The following is a 16,241-nucleotide window of genomic DNA, read 5'->3' as shown; positions in this document are numbered from 1 at the left end:
CTGAGGTTCAGCAGGGCAGAGGGAGGGAGCTTTTCAGTGTGTATATAATTCCCAGATCTAGAGCATTATTACACCAACTAGAAACCATACACAAAATCTCCCTTTGTGGGACTCCTGATCTCTCCCCTTCCCTCAAGAAAATCCCAAAGTGCTTATCCTCAGCCCCAGGTCTACTTGGGATCCTAACTCTGCAGTATCCCAGGTTGGAAGCTGCAGCAGTGTTTGCAGCAAAAGGGCAGGTCCTACCTGAGTAGAAGCTCCTGCAGGCATTTTCCTCTCTGCACAATTCAAAATGAATGGGGGGCTGAGGGGGTTTGTCACTTGTAGTACTGGGAAAGGGGAAGGACCAGAAGAAGCTGAGAGCTGGGCCTGGAGGAAATCTCAAATTAATCCGCAAATTCAAGGATGAAAGAAGAAATAGTCCCTCCTCTTAGATACAAACTGATGACATCACAAAGGAAAGGGCGGAGCCTCACACTGACGGATGAATCCGCTGAGAGCAAGGAAGTTTGGGTCTACTTCTGTTAGTGCTGATTGGTCAAAATGATCATGGAGGACGGAAAGAAGTGGCTTTGAGCCGGGATGACGTCAAAACGTTGAAGACTCTTGGGTTAGTCTATGTTTCCTCTTCCCCGCGCAGCCGTCATCTAGTAGCACTCAAAAGAAAGCATGCAAACCTATGAGCTGCTGCATGCTCGTCGTTCTTTATTGGTTGCATTTGTATTTTAATCTCACTTATATTTTCAAACATGCTGGCTTGTGCAGCATACACGGAGGAAGTATTGGTTTCATCGGTTAGAGTACTAATTTGTTGTTATTATTATTATTAACATTTGTATAGCACTACCTGACACAGAGAGACAGTCCCTGCTCATAGAGCTTACAATCTAAAAATACAGACAGACAAGACAATTAAGGGCGAGGAAAGTACTGGGTGAGAAGGAACAAGGATAGAGGAATTGAGTAGTGGTTAGGAGCCAAAAGCAGTGGTGTCAAAACACAGCTGTGTCAGGAAGCAGGATCCTTAGTGAGAACATTGCACAACATCACAGTAAATTCCAGGGTGGACATGAATTCTTTCAATGATCATTCAAATACGTAAATTCCAAAACTCTCAAAAATGTGGGGGGAAAAAGGCATTGATGGAGACCTTAATTATAAATGTGATAACAGCATGCAAAGATGTTCTACATTTTAACACTGGCGTACCACGGGCAGGGCGGTCCGCCTGGGGTGTCAGCACGACAGGGAGTGCTCCGCTCGCGACCCAAAGACCGCTGGCACCTGCCTACCCTAAGCTCCCTCCTCTCTGCCTCACAGCCCCCTGCATTTTAAAAACCTCGGAATCGGCGGTGCAGTGCCTCGCATCTGCCTGTGATTGTGAAAGAATAGAGATCGCCTCGTTGTCGGGCCTTCTCTCACTGTCCCGGCCAGGGGTGTAGCCAGACAACAGATTTTGGGTGGGCCTAGGCAAGAATTGGGTGGGCACCAAGTGTTATCCCCCCCCCCCCCCAAAAAAAAATGATCTCAGCTGGTGGGAAAACGCTTCTTTCCACCTTGGCAGCAGGCATGCACTGAAAACTGAGCATGCGCAGGTGCTGGTGTCATAGAGAGTAGCGTTTTCGTTACCATCAGGGGAAAATCTTCAGCTGGCGGAGCTTGGGATTCCCACCACTTACCACTAAACATGTGCTACTGTTGGGTGGGCCTGAGCCATAAATGGGTGGGGCCTGGCCCACCCAAGCCCACCTGTGGCTACGCCACTGGTCCCGGCAGGCCTGACGACGAGGGAATCTCTCTGCTTCTTTCACAATCACTGGTAGGCAGACATGAGGCACTGCACCACCGATTGTGAGGTTTTTAAAATGCAGGGGGCAGTGGCAGAGAGGAGGGAGCTTAGGGTAGGCAGGTGGGCAGTGGCATTCCTAGGGGGGGGCGGTGGGGGGCGGTCCGCCCCGGGTGCATGCCGCCGGGGGGGGGGGGTGCCGCGTGCACCTGCCCTCCGTTGTTCCATGCTTCTTCTCTGCCCCGGAACAGGTTACTTCCTGTTCCAGGGCAGAGAAGAAGCATGGAACGGAGGGCAGGCGTGCGCGGCACCCCCCCCGGAGGCGTGCACCCGGCGGGGGGGGGGGGGTTCCTTCGCGGAGGTGTCCTTTCGCCGGGGGGGGGCGCTGCACCCGGGGGGCGGGGCGAATCGGTGATCCGCCCCGGGTGCCAGCCCCCCTAGGAACGCCACTGTAGGTGGGGACTGGGGACACCATCTAATTGCGCAGGCCCTGGACATTAATCAAAATAAGCATACATCTTGCGCTTTCCAATACTGTTTCTCTTCCTCCAAAAGTCGAGAATGCCCTATGATAATAATGAACCTGTCTAGGCCTTCTCTGAACCAAAGTCCTGAAGCCTGAAGCTGACAGTTTAGTCTAAAAAGCATAGTCTCTGTGTGACCCTGGGGCACACAAGCTCTTGTGACAAGCTAAGCTGACAGGCTTTGCAGATACAGGAACACGAGGCAATTTTCCATGGACGTTTACTGAAGTTTGTGGTTAGCTCTTTGCAGTTTTTGATGTCTGGTATGATAAGATAAAAGGTTGCTGGTGAAATGGACTTTGGTGAAGCAAGTGGAAAGTTCTAATCGGCATGATGTTGCTCTGGACCTCCCTAATAATCTTGATCAGCTGTCGAAACCAATGTTTAGCAATATTGGGGGCGGGTCTAATGCTAGCAAACTGCTAGAATTATATGATGATAGAAAAAAGTATATAACCTGAGAGTCAGCTGGACTTAGTTGGAGAAGTACATAGAGATTGCATGTGTAAGCATCCTGTGTATCTCCCATAAAACATCAATGAAGTCTCCAACGAAATCAACCAAAGTCTACACATCTTGAACACCTGGGCAGATGCATTCCAATTGAAACTGAATGCAGAAAAAACTCAATGCCTCATACTTACCTCCCAATACAACACGAATAAATTTACCACCATCAACACACCTAAACTAAATCTGCCAATCTCAGAAACTTTAAAAATCCTTGGAGTCACCATCGACCGCCACCTAACACTTGAGACTCACGCGAACAACACAACCAAAAAGATGTTCTACTCCATGTGGAAACTGAAAAGAATAAGACCATTCTTTCCAAGATCTGTCTTCCGCGACCTAGTGCAATCACTCGTACTCAGTCACTTGGACTACTGCAACTCACTATACGCAGGCTGCAAAGAACAAATACTGAGGAAACTTCAAACAGCCCAGATTACAGCAGCCAGACTCATCTTCGGAAAACCAAAATACGAAAGTGCAAAACCCTTACGTGAGAAACTACACTGGCTCCCACTCAAGGAACGCATCACTTTTAAAGTATGCACCTTAGTCCACAAAATCATTCACGGTGAAGCTCCTGCATACATGTCTGATTTAATAGACCTACCACCCAGAAACGCTAAAAGATCATCCCGAACTTTCCTCAATCTCCACTTCCTTAAGTGCAAAGGCATAAAATACAAAGTACTGCACGCATCAACCTTCTCTTATATGAGCACGCAATTCTGGAATACACCTCCACGCAACCTGAAAACGATCTATGAACTAACCGATTTCCACAAACTATTGAAGACTCATCTCTTTGAGAAAATTTATTGCAAGGATCAAAACACATGAAGTCCATACACACTAATAGAAACACATCAATACACTTTCTTCTAAGTTCTCTTCCCCCGTATTTTCACCACACTTAAAACTCTACCCTCTTGCTATTGTTTTATCGCCCTATCAATTCCCCATTGTTACATTCCATTGTTCTATTCCCCATATGATATTTGACTTTGTCTTCCCATAACTCCTCACAATGTAACCCATAATCGTACTGCAACAAATTGTATTTCCATCATTTACAATGTATTGTAAGCCACACTGAGCCCGCAAATAGGTGGGAAAATGTGGGATACAAATGCAACAAATAAATAAATAAACTTGGTAAGTGAATAAAATCAGTATTTTCTCATATCAGTGTGGCGTCCACTTTGTCTCTCCCTAACTACTGGAGTGTGTGGAACATTCCTCCGGATTGGGAAGGGCAGGTGAATTTATAAACACCCACCTGCATGGAAACCTCCTCCCCCAGAGGGGCAGAAGAGGGTGTACACTGTGACTATATAAGCTTCTGAAGTCAGGGTGCAGATGTATAGGGCGACGTCAGTCTCCATGCACCTTGGTCCTCTTCTGAAATCGGAGGGTCAATCTTGATACATAGAGAGATGAGGTTGTCCAGGTTGGTGGGGAGATTCCACACTGCAAGTTTATCTTGTACGCACCCCGCCAGGCCCTGCCAAAAGACAGCCACTTGGGCCTCCTGATTCCTTTGCAGTTCTGAAATCAGAGTCCAAAATCAAATGGCACACTTCCCCACAGTCCATGTACCTTGTTGCAGGTGCAGGAGCTTGGAAGCTACTAAGCAGGAATGCACTAGCTCGTTAAAAACCTATTGCAAGTGAGAAAATCCCCCAGGTTGGACATAAGCAGGCTCTCTGGTTAATCTCTTGTTAGAGTGTGAGGTGCTTCAGAACTTCTGGCCTAAGATCATAGTGCTACTGGGAGACCCTCAGGGGGAGGAATGCTGGCTTCAGCCTAACCCCTGGTAAGCCTTTCCTCAGCTGAGAGGTGCCCAGCTCTACCACCGGCTGCCTTTAAGGTGCTGTGGAGGACTTGCAGCTCATCTGCATATCCTTACAGCCTTCTCCGGGGTGACACCCAGGTCCACTCCGATCCACTCAGGGCCTCCGCTCTAGGTTCCCAGCGCTCCCACCAGGTGCTGTGGAGGACTCGCAGCCCTCCAGTTCCACCCCGATCTTCCCAGGGCCTTCGCTCCAAGTGCACAGAGTTTTCCAGGTGCTTTTTGGCTAGGATCAGGCGACCCTCATGGGGAGGAATGCTGGCTTCGGCCTAACCCCTGGTAAGCCTTTCCTCAGCTGAGAGGTGCCCAGCTCTACCACCGGCTGCCTTTCAGGTGCTGTGGAGGACTTGCAGCTCATCTGCATATCCTTACAGCCTTCTCTGGGGTGACACCCAGATCCACTCCGATCCACTCAGGGCCTCTGCTCTAGGTGCCTAATGGCGCGCGGGACATTTTTCTCTTTACATCTAATCTTCTTCCCAGTTGCTAAAGTACCTCAGTCATTTATGGCCCCTATTCACATTCTCTTCCTAGCCCTGTCCCTTCCTAATCTTTTCCCTCACCCCCTACCTCTCTCTGCTACAGGAACTCACTGTCCATCCATCGACTTCATCACCTCACCTTCTCTCCTACCCTCTTCCTCCCTCTTGGCTTTTAATCTCCGTCTCTTTCTTCCCTCCATTTTGCCTTCCCCATTCCACCTAAATACCTCTCGCCTTCGACGCCTTCGTGGCCACACCTCTCCTACTCTCCTCCGCTCTCTTTTACTCCTTCTCTTACTCTCAGCCGGCGACATCAATCCCAATCCTGGCCCTCCTCACCAACTATTATCCCAACTCTACAGATCTCACCGCGACCTCTCTAGCCTCATCTCTATTCCTCTACTCCCCTCCTCTTCTTTGCCCTTCTCTTGCGCCCTATGGAATGCCCGCTCTATCTGTAACAAACTCGCCTATATCCAGGACCTCTTTATCTCGCGTCACCTCCATCTGCTCGCTGTAACAGAAACCTGGCTCTGCCCTGATGACTCTGCTTCAGTCGCAGCCCTGTGCCATGGCGGTTATCTATTTTCACATACTCCTCGCCCTGCTGGCTGTGGGGGCGGTGTTGGACTATTTCTCTCTCCCTCCTCCAGATTTCAACCCCTTCTTCCACCTCAATCTCTCTGTTTTTCCTCCTTTGAAGTCCACTCTATCCGCCTTTTCTCTCCTCTGCCTCTTCAAATAGCGGTCATTTATCGTCCCCCTGATAAGTCCCTTTCATCCTTTCTCAGTGACTTTTGACGCCTGGCTTGCCTTCTTTCATGATCCTTCCTCCCCCTCTCTCATCCTTGGTGACTTTAATATTCCTGCTAATGATCCTTCCAAATCTTATATTTCCAAGTTACTTGCTTTAACGTCCTCCTTTAATCTCCAACTATGCTCCACCTCCTCCACTCATCAAAATGGTCACTGTCTTGATCTCATCTTCTCCTCCAACTGTTCACCTTCTAGTTTCCTTGCCTCTGATCTTCCCTCCTCTGATCACCATCTTATAACTTTCACACTTAAATCTCCTCCCTCCCAGTCCCATCCTATCTTATCTAATTTATCTAGGAATCTTCACGATATTGACCCTTCATCTCTGTCCTCCCATGTTTCAAACCTCCTCTCTACTGTGGCACCATCCACGTCTGTCAACGAGGCTGTTTCTTCTTACAACAATACTCTATCCTCTGCCTTAGACACTCTTGCACCTTTGATGACCCGCCCTGTAAGGCGTACAAAACCCCAACCTTGGCTGACTTCTAATATCCGCTACCTACGTTCCTGTACCCGCTCCGCCGAACGCCTCTGGCGGAAATCTCGGGCCCTTGCTGATTTCTTACACTTTAAGTTCATGCTGACCTCCTTCCAATCTGCTCTTTTACGTGCCAAACAGGATTATTATATCCAACTGACCAACTCTCTTGGCTCTAATCCTCGACTTCTCTTCACCACATTGAACTCTCTCCTCAAGGTGCCCCCCTCCCCCAACTCCCCCTTCATTATCTCCTCAGACCCTTGCTGAATTCTTTCACAACAAGGTTCAAAAGATAAACCTTGCTTTCTCTACCTCACCACCTCTTCCTCCACTAGTCCGTTCCCCTCTCTCTCCTTCCCCTCATTCCCTTTCCTCCTTTCCTGAAGTTACTATTGAGGAAACTACACTTCTCCTTTCTTCCTCAAAATGTACCACCTGTTCCTCTGATCCCATTCCCACCCACCTTCTTAATGCCATCTCTCCTGCTCTTATTCCTTTTATCTGTCACATTCTCAACCTCTCACTTTCCACTGCGACTGTCCCTGCTGCCTTTAAACATGCTGTAGTCACACCTCTCCTTAAGAAGCCTTCACTCGACCCTACTTGTCCCTCTAATTACAGACCCATCTCCCTCCTTCCTTTTCTCTCCAAATTACTTGAGCGTGCTGTTCACCGCCGCTGCCTTGATTTTCTCTCCTCACATGCTATTCTTGACCCACTACAATCTGGTTTTCGGCCTCTCCACTCAACCGAAACTGCGCTTACTAAAGTCTCCAATGACCTATTACTGGCTAAATCCAGAGGTCAATATTCCATCCTCATTCTTCTTGATCTTTCCGCTGCTTTTGACACTGTCGATCACAGCATACTTCTCGATACCCTGTCCTCACTTGGATTCCAGGGCTCTGTCCTTTCCTGGTTCTCTTCCTACCTTTCCCTCCGCACCTTTAGTGTTCACTCTGGTGGATCCTCTTCTACTTCTATCCCTCTGCCTGTCGGCGTACCTCAGGGTTCTGTTCTTGGTCCCCTCCTCTTTTCTATCTACACTTCTTCCCTTGGCTCATTAATCTTATCCCATGGCTTTTCCTACCATCTCTATGCTGATGACTCCCAAATCTACCTTTCTACCCCTGATATCTCACCTTGCATCCAAACCAAAGTTTCAGCGTGCTTGTCTGACATTGCTGTCTGGATGTCTCAACGCCACCTGAAATTAAATATGACCAAAACCGAGCTTCTCATTCCCCCCCCAAACCCACCTCCCCGCTCTCCCCGTTTTCTATTTCTGTTGATGGCTCTCTCATTCTCCCTGTCTCCTCAGCTCGAAACCTTGGGGTCATCTTTGACTCTTCTCTCTCCTTCTCTGCTCATATCCAGCAGATTGCCAAGACCTGTCCTTTCTTTCTTTACAACATCCGTAAAATCCGCCCCTTTCTTTCCGAGCACTCTACCAATACCCTCATCCACACCCTTGTCACCTCTCGTTTAGACTACTGCAATCTGCTTCTTGCTGGCTCCCACTTAGTCACCTCTCCCCTCTCCAGTCGGTTCAAAACTCTGCTGCCCGTCTCATCTTCCGCCAGGGTCGCTTTACTCATACTACCCCTCTCCTCAAGACCCTTCACTGACTCCCTATCCGTTTTCGCATCCTGTTCAAACTTCTTCTACTAACCTATAAATGTACTCACTCTGCTGCTCCCCAGTATCTCTCCACACTCGTCCTTCCCTACACCCCTTCCCGTGCACTCCGCTCCATGGATAAATCCTTCTTATCTGTTCCCTTCTCCACTACTGCCAACTCCAGACTTCGCGCCGTCTCACTGCACCCTACGCCTGGAATAAACTTCCTGAGCCCCTACGTCTTGCCCCATCCTTGGCCACCTTTAAATCTAGAATGAAAGCCTACCTCTTTAACATTGCTTTTCACTTGTAACCACTCGCCTCCACCTACCCTCCTCTCTTCCTTCCCGTTCACATTAATTAATTTGATTTGCTTACTTTATTTATTTTTTTGTCTATTAGATTGTAAGCTCTTTGAGCAGGGACTGTCTTTCTTCTGTGTTTGTGCAGCGCTGCGTATGCCTTGTAGCGCTATAGAAATGCTAAATAGTAGTAGTAGTAGTAATGTTTTGGCTGGCTCGTCTGAATGGTCCTATGGGGTTCTGCTAATGGGCTCGGATACTGACTTGGTTGATCAGGGTTTAAGCAGTTACTCTTGCAAATTTGTCTTGTTAGTATTAACAATGGCCAAGAAAGTAATACTACAACACTGGACTAGTCAGCTTGCTCCTCCGTTGGAGCAGTGGTGTAATAACATGAGGCAGATGGCTGGCTGGGAGGGGCGGAGGTTATCCGAGTTGCCCCGTCGGGCCTACCGGGAATACGGGGATTTGTGGAAACGCTGTTTAGAATGGTTGTCCGTGATATCTTCCACCAGTGTGTCTTCTGTATAAGTCCTGGACATGGGAAGGGGGCGGGGGGGCGGGGTTCTTGTACTTTATTTCTTAAATAATGTAAAATTACAAGTGATCCGCCTTATAGGGTTTTGTAGATATGTCCATTTACAAACAATTTTGTGCCTTATTGCTGTAAGCAAATTGTTTCTTTTTTTGCTTCTGTACGGAAAAACTTTGTGTTGTATGCCTGTTCTATGTGACACTTGTCAATAAAAAGATTTTCAAAAAAAGAAAACCACCATTACTTCCAACGCTTGTACGTGAACTGCAGTAAGGAAAATTCCTATGAATAAAAATAAAACAAGCCGCCGTAGCAGGGGCGTAGCCAAATAACAGATTTTGGGTGGGCCTAGGCAAGAAGTGGGTGGGCACCGAGTGTTGTCTCAGCTGGTGGTGCCGGTATTGTGTAGTGTTTTCGTTACCATCAGGAAGAAGTCTTCAGCTGGCGGAGCTTGGGATCCCCACCAGCTACCGCTAAACTTGTGCTATTGTTGGGTGGGCCTGAGCCCTAAGTGGGTGGGCCCTGGCCCACCCAGGCCCACCTGTGGCTACGCCACTGCACCGTAGTCTGGTTGCTGGTAACTGAGCAACTGATCATTCAATTGTGCCCCCTTTCTCTTCCCTAACGTACTTATATCTGCAGTCAGTGGTAACCTCTGCATTTCTCCTGTCACTAAAGCAGAACATCACAGCCTCGCAGTCTGAAGAAAAACTGCTTCAAATCAGCGAGCAGACTCGGAGCTGGGGAGGTAAATAAACCTCTTTGTACTAGAAACAAAAACGCATCTAATAGATTCAGATAAGGGAACAGATGCACAAATACATGAGGTATAATTTAAAACTTCAGCAGACCCAGCACTCAATCATCAGGATTAGTTTGCCTATTGCAAAGTAGCACCGAAGGGATCAGGCTGGTTAAGGACGTAAGTGACAGACCTAGTGAAGAGGAAGAAGCTCCTGAATCACTGTTATATGGGGGGAGGCTGGGGGGGGGGGGGGGCTGCACAGGCTCTTTAGATGCCTCGTCTAAAATTTCATTTCCTTCAACTTCATTCTGTACGTCACTAGTAATCCTCTTAACCTCACCCTTTCTCACTCAAGTTCAAACATTAATAAATGCCTTTTCACACTTTTACCCTTCTTACAATTGTCCAAGGCTTTCAACAAGCCTACAAAAATGGGCCACTAGAGATCTCTCTTTGGGCCAGGAGAAGAAAGGGCTAGACTTTGCCAATTTATGCTATTTTTCATTGTGTGATTTAAAATCCTTAGCCAATAAAGGATTAACATTACATACCTGCCCTACAGGTGTTAAACTTTCCTTCTTTTCAGTCCCAAATGTTGCAGTAAGAGGTTAACCCCTTTACAAGAATAATCTTTTTGCCTAGCTCAAGGTGGATTATTTATTTATTTTTATTAGGATTTATTTACCTCCTTTTTGAAGGAATTCACTCAAGGCAGTATACAGTAAGGATAGATCAAACATGAGCAATAGACAATTACAGCAGTAAAAATATTCAAATAACAATACAAAGTATGGCATGGTATACTACTTACAATGTCAATACAATACGTAATAGAACACTTTAATAGACAGCGCAGGGTATAAGCAGAGATGGAACCTACAGATAGGTAAGAGAGTAAGAGGAGTTAGAAAGTAAGGTGACTAATTGAAAGAAAGTGGCACACCAGGCATGCTCCCACAATATATCAGTGGAGAACCCAGATGATAAATTTAATGAGAATGGAAAGGATAGAAACACCAAAGATGGACACGAAGAGAGGCCAACAATTCCAACAAAGATGGTCCGCATTTTGGCAGACATTGACACCAGCGGCAAGAGGATATTTATTGAACATTTAAAAACACTAGATGCATTTAGGGGAGAAGCGACAGCTAGTAGTAACTAAGACCCGGGAGGGATAGGGAGGGAAAAAGGGGAGGGGGGGGGAGAGATTAAGCACAAATAGACAAATGTATATAGTGTTGATATCAGCATGGAAAGTGAAATTGAGGTTGTAACCTGTTATCTTCAATGCATAGAATATGTTACATTTGTCAATAAAAATGATTGAACTTTAAAGAAAGTTGCACATGAGGTCAGAGAGATGGTTAAATATTATCTCAGCTAGGGTAGGAATGGCTAAACATGTCTTGCGGGAGTCACTCCTTGTGTGTGTGAGTGAGACTAACAAGTTAGTTACTTCTTCCATTAAAGGCCTGGTTGAAGAGCCAAGCTTTCACCTGCTTCCTGAAGTAGAGATAGCCTTGTGTTAAGCGCAGCCTTTCAGGCAGTGCATTCCAAAATGTGGGGGCTACTCCAGAGAAGGCTCGCTTGCGGGTAATCACATCGTGTAATGTCTTTTGGAGAGGGTGTGGTTAGTGAAAGTCTTTGGGAGGACCTTTATGAGCGTAAACAACTGAGAGTACACATATGAGTTTATCTTGTTGGGCAGACTGGATGGACCGTGCAGGCATTTTTCTGCTGTCATCTACTATGTTACTATGTTAAGTGCAAGTTTTTCTGTTATGCTGATTTTGATTTAAGTCGCCTAAGACAGTGACTGCATAAAAGGGAATGTGAGGGAGGACTCATTTTTTATTAGTCATTCAAGGCACGTAATTTTGAACCTGAGTCAAGTGGAGTTTTTTTTACCCAATGATAGAATCGTTACGTGTGTTACAAATCAATGTGAATAATATATAACCACAGACTAAACCTGAGGTAGTTTACCTACGGGTTCTGAGGGTTTTTTCCTCCACTTTTCCAGTTTAGCACTGATTATTTTGCTGCTAGAGCTTCTTTTGGTATTAGGTTACGTTTCTTTGCTCTAGCAATACTGCATTTCTTCTGACTGATTGTCTTGCATGGAGTTCATACTTCCCAAAAGGGATTTTGATGTCAGGTATGTATCCACTTGTGTTAGGGACCCAGAGAAGCTCGGTTTTACTTGGGTTCTGGCAAAGTTTCTTCTGCCCATTCTTGAACTGATGTTAGACAAGTGATCAGTTTATTCAAGGCTTTTGGTTAAGTCAGGTTCAATAGGTATGAGTAGCTGCACATCATCCGCATAGATGTAGAACTGAGTGTCCATTGGCCAAATCAGCTCAGCTGGTGGCTTGAGGTAGATATTGAACAGAATAGGTGACAGTATCGATCCTTGTGGTACCCCGCAGGTCAGTGTCCATAGTGGTGATGAGTTGCTGCCAAACATTATGGATTGTTGCGTGTCTGATAGGTAGGATCTGAACCAAGCAAGTACTGTTCCATTGATACCTGTTTCATGTCAGTCGTGCTAGCATGATATCATGATCCACAGTGTCAAATGCTGCTGAGAAATCTAGCAGTACTAATACAGAGGTGAATCCCATCTTGGTTTCTGTGAAAATCATCTAGGAGGGATACGAGGACCGTTTCTGTTCCATGACCGGGTCTGAATCCAGATTGACATGGCTCTAGCCAGTTTCCCTCTTCTAGCAAATCATTAAGTTGAACACAGACTGTTTGTTCACTGGGTAAATCTCTCATTTTATTTATTTATTACATTTGTACCCCCCCCCCCCCCCCATTTTCCCACCTATTTGCAGGCTCAATGTGGCTTACATAGTACCGTCAAAGGCGTTTGCCCAGTCGGTGGTTAACAAATATAAAGTTGTATAGGCTGGAAGAAGAGGACCTCGGCTGGCGGGGGTTGGGCAACGCGGCTGCTGGCTGATCTGCAAGGCTTTGTTTTGTTTCTGAGAGTCTGACGTCCTGCAGAAACAGAACGAAATCTTGCGTCGGAAGAAGAGGACCTCGGCTGGCAGGGGTTGGGCAACGCGGCTGCTGGCTGATCTGCAAGGCTTCGTTCTGTTTCTGAGAGTCTGACGTCCTGCAGAATGTTGATTTACACCCTATATGTGTGTAAACAAAGAAACTGACACCTATTATAAAGAAGAATAATCAAAATATTTTTATTTTTTTCAACTGTCCTCTGTCGGACAGAGGCAGTGTGAGAACACCACACTGGAAGCAAAGTCTGCTTACAGAATATATTTTTAGCAATAATACAGAGATATATTTGCTCAGCAGTAATACAGAGATATATACTTGCTTTGCTTTGCTTAAGATACCTATCTTCTCCTCTGTTTAAATACACTTACATTCATACTGCACCCAATGTGTGCACGTCAGCAACCCTTTTCTTTGAAGCTTGTTCTCACATTCCTTATCTACAAATGTCTGCAAGCAACATTCCTTCTGCCCCCCCCCTTACACAGCCTCCTGTCTCTGCTTCACACCAGGCTGCTCAAGGTTGAATCTATGACTCCCTTATTGTTTTCACAGGTTTGTGACTCATAGGTCTTTTGCCTTAATACTTGCACTTCACTGACCATAGGAACTTTATACTGTTCAACTGTTTCTCATTATATTTATGCAGCATGTTCATTATTATTAACAAATCCTCCCTTGAACCTTGTAAAACAAGGTTCACCAAAATTTCATGGTTATAGTTTTCATCACTGTTAGACTGGGCATCATCCTATAAATAGGTAACACCTCAGGCCGTCCTGGCAATGACAAACATTTTCTATCAAACCACAGAACTTTCGGGAGTCATCAGTAACCCAGGACAGTTTGGTTCATAGTCACTGGTGTCAGGCATTATATTTTGTATCTGAGTTACCATGGTCATTTTCAATGAATCTTGACATGCTCGTCTGCAGCAGCCAAGCAAACAAGGCAAACAACATAATAAGAGTCCTGCAACACATATGAAAACAATACATCCAGTCACAATCCCTCTTAACCATGGACCTAATCCTCCAAACCAATTTTTTATGGTATCCCACCATGACGTGTCTAATATTCCTTCATAATCACTTACTTGAATTCTTGCTAGAGAAAGAATGCGCTGCATTGCATTTTTCACAATTATTGATTTCTGATAACAGTACAACATGAGGTATCATTAATAAGTTCACAAACATCATCATCAATCTGCCTTTGTAGGGCGGTTAAAGCAATGTCCAATTCATGGGTAACAACATGTAATAATGATTGTAAATTGTCTAATTGACATTCCTAATTCAGCAGTGGCAGCTGGTTCTGCAAAAGGTATCCAAGATGTTGTAGTGCTGCTGCGGCAGCTTCAGAGCTCTGGTATGAAGGAGGCTGTTTTTGAAATTCCTCGTCTGCCTTCATGCATGCTGTTTCACGTGTCTGTGTCTCAATTTTCATTTTATCAGCATGGTATACAGTGGGGGAAATAAGTATTTGATCCCTTGCTGATTTTGTAAGTTTGCCCACTGACAAAGACATAAGCAGCCCATAATTGAAGGGTAGGTTATTGGTAACAGTGAGAGATAGCACATCACAAATTAAATCCGGAAAATCACATTGTGGAAAGTATATGAATTTATTTGCATTCTGCAGAGGGAAATAAGTATTTGATCCCCCACCAACCAGTAAGAGATCTGGCCCCTACAGACCAGGTAGATGCTCCAAATCAACTCGTTACCTGCATGACAGACAGCTGTCGGCAATGGTCACCTGTATGAAAGACACCTGTCCACAGACTCAGTGAATCAGTCAGACTCTAACCTCTACAAAATGGCCAAGAGCAAGGAGCTGTCTAAGGATGTCAGGGACAAGATCATACACCTGCACAAGGCTGGAATGGGCTACAAAACCATCAGTAAGACGCTGGGCGAGAAGGAGACAACTGTTGGTGCCATAGTAAGAAAATGGAAGAAGTACAAAATGACTGTCAATCGACAAAGATCTGGGGCTCCACGCAAAATCTCACCTCGTGGGGTATCCTTGATCATGAGGAAGGTTAGAAATCAGCCTACAACTACAAGGGGGGAACTTGTCAATGATCTCAAGGCAGCTGGGACCACTGTCACCACGAAAACCATTGGTAACACATTACGACATAACGGATTGCAATCCTGCAGTGCCCGCAAGGTCCCCCTGCTCCGGAAGGCACATGTGACGGCCCGTCTGAAGTTTGCCAGTGAACACCTGGATGATGCCGAGAGTGATTGGGAGAAGGTGCTGTGGTCAGATGAGACAAAAATTGAGCTCTTTGGCATGAACTCAACTCGCCGTGTTTGGAGGAAGAGAAATGCTGCCTATGACCCAAAGAACACCGTCCCCACTGTCAAGCATGGAGGTGGAAATGTTATGTTTTGGGGGTGTTTCTCTGCTAAGGGCACAGGACTACTTCACCGCATCAATGGGAGAATGGATGGGGCCATGTACCGTACAATTCTGAGTGACAACCTCCTTCCCTCCGCCAGGGCCTTAAAAATGGGTCGTGGCTGGGTCTTCCAGCACGACAATGACCCAAAACATACAGCCAAGGCAACAAAGGAGTGGCTCAGGAAGAAGCACATTAGGGTCATGGAGTGGCCTAGCCAGTCACCAGACCTTAATCCCATTGAAAACTTATGGAGGGAGCTGAAGCTGCGAGTTGCCAAGCGACAGCCCAGAACTCTTAATGATTTAGAGATGATCTGCAAAGAGGAGTGGACCAAAATTCCTCCTGACATGTGTGCAAACCTCATCATCAACTACAGAAGACGTCTGACCGCTGTGCTTGCCAACAAGGGTTTTGCCACCAAGTATTAGGTCTTGTTTGCCAGAGGGATTAAATACTTATTTCCCTCTGCAGAATGCAAATAAATTCATATACTTTCCACAATGTGATTTTCCGGATTTAATTTGTGATGTGCTATCTCTCACTGTTACCAATAACCTACCCTTCAATTATGGGCTGCTCATGTCTTTGTCAGTGGGCAAACTTACAAAATCAGCAAGGGATCAAATACTTATTTCCTCCACTGTAAGTCTGCTGCTACCATAAAAAGATTTAAAACATGTAAGTGTTTCTGCAAGGATTTTCCCTTTCTGTTTTGTTGTATGTATTTTAAAACAGACAACAGCTGAGTTCTTACAAATGAACCACCACCTGGCCATGATAAAAATGAATCCTGTGAGGCATATCCAGCCCATTTCTCACAGACCTTTTGAATAACGGGTGCCTCAAAGGGAAAAGTATCCCTAACATGCACAAGGGGTGAGCAATTCTTTCGGCTATCTACATACAAAACATAAGGAGTGATAGATGTTTCTCCCTGACCCTCTGCAGCGGGTTGAGCGGATGGTTCGTTCTTAGATTGAAAAGGTCTCATGATATAATAACAAACAATGCCTAAGCTAGCAAAATACACAGCAAACAATAATATAAATAATGAAAGATACAAGAATAAAAATAAAAAAGCAATTTTTCAAAAGACTTTGCTTCAAGATATACTCACGGTTCAGCTGATTGACAGTCTA

General features: G+C 45.8%; 1 protein-coding gene across 1 annotated transcript in view; it reads left to right on the top strand.

Moving 5' to 3' along the window:
- LOC115463370 (gastrula zinc finger protein XlCGF26.1-like) overlaps positions 1-16,241 on the top strand; it is a 952,960-nt gene that overhangs the window by 384,920 nt on the left and 551,799 nt on the right. The window lies entirely within an intron of this gene.

Source organism: Microcaecilia unicolor, chromosome 1, assembly GCF_901765095.1.
Source record: "Microcaecilia unicolor chromosome 1, aMicUni1.1, whole genome shotgun sequence".
Classification (NCBI taxonomy): domain Eukaryota; kingdom Metazoa; phylum Chordata; class Amphibia; order Gymnophiona; family Siphonopidae; genus Microcaecilia; species Microcaecilia unicolor.
This window is presented reverse-complemented; position numbering and strand designations above follow the sequence as displayed.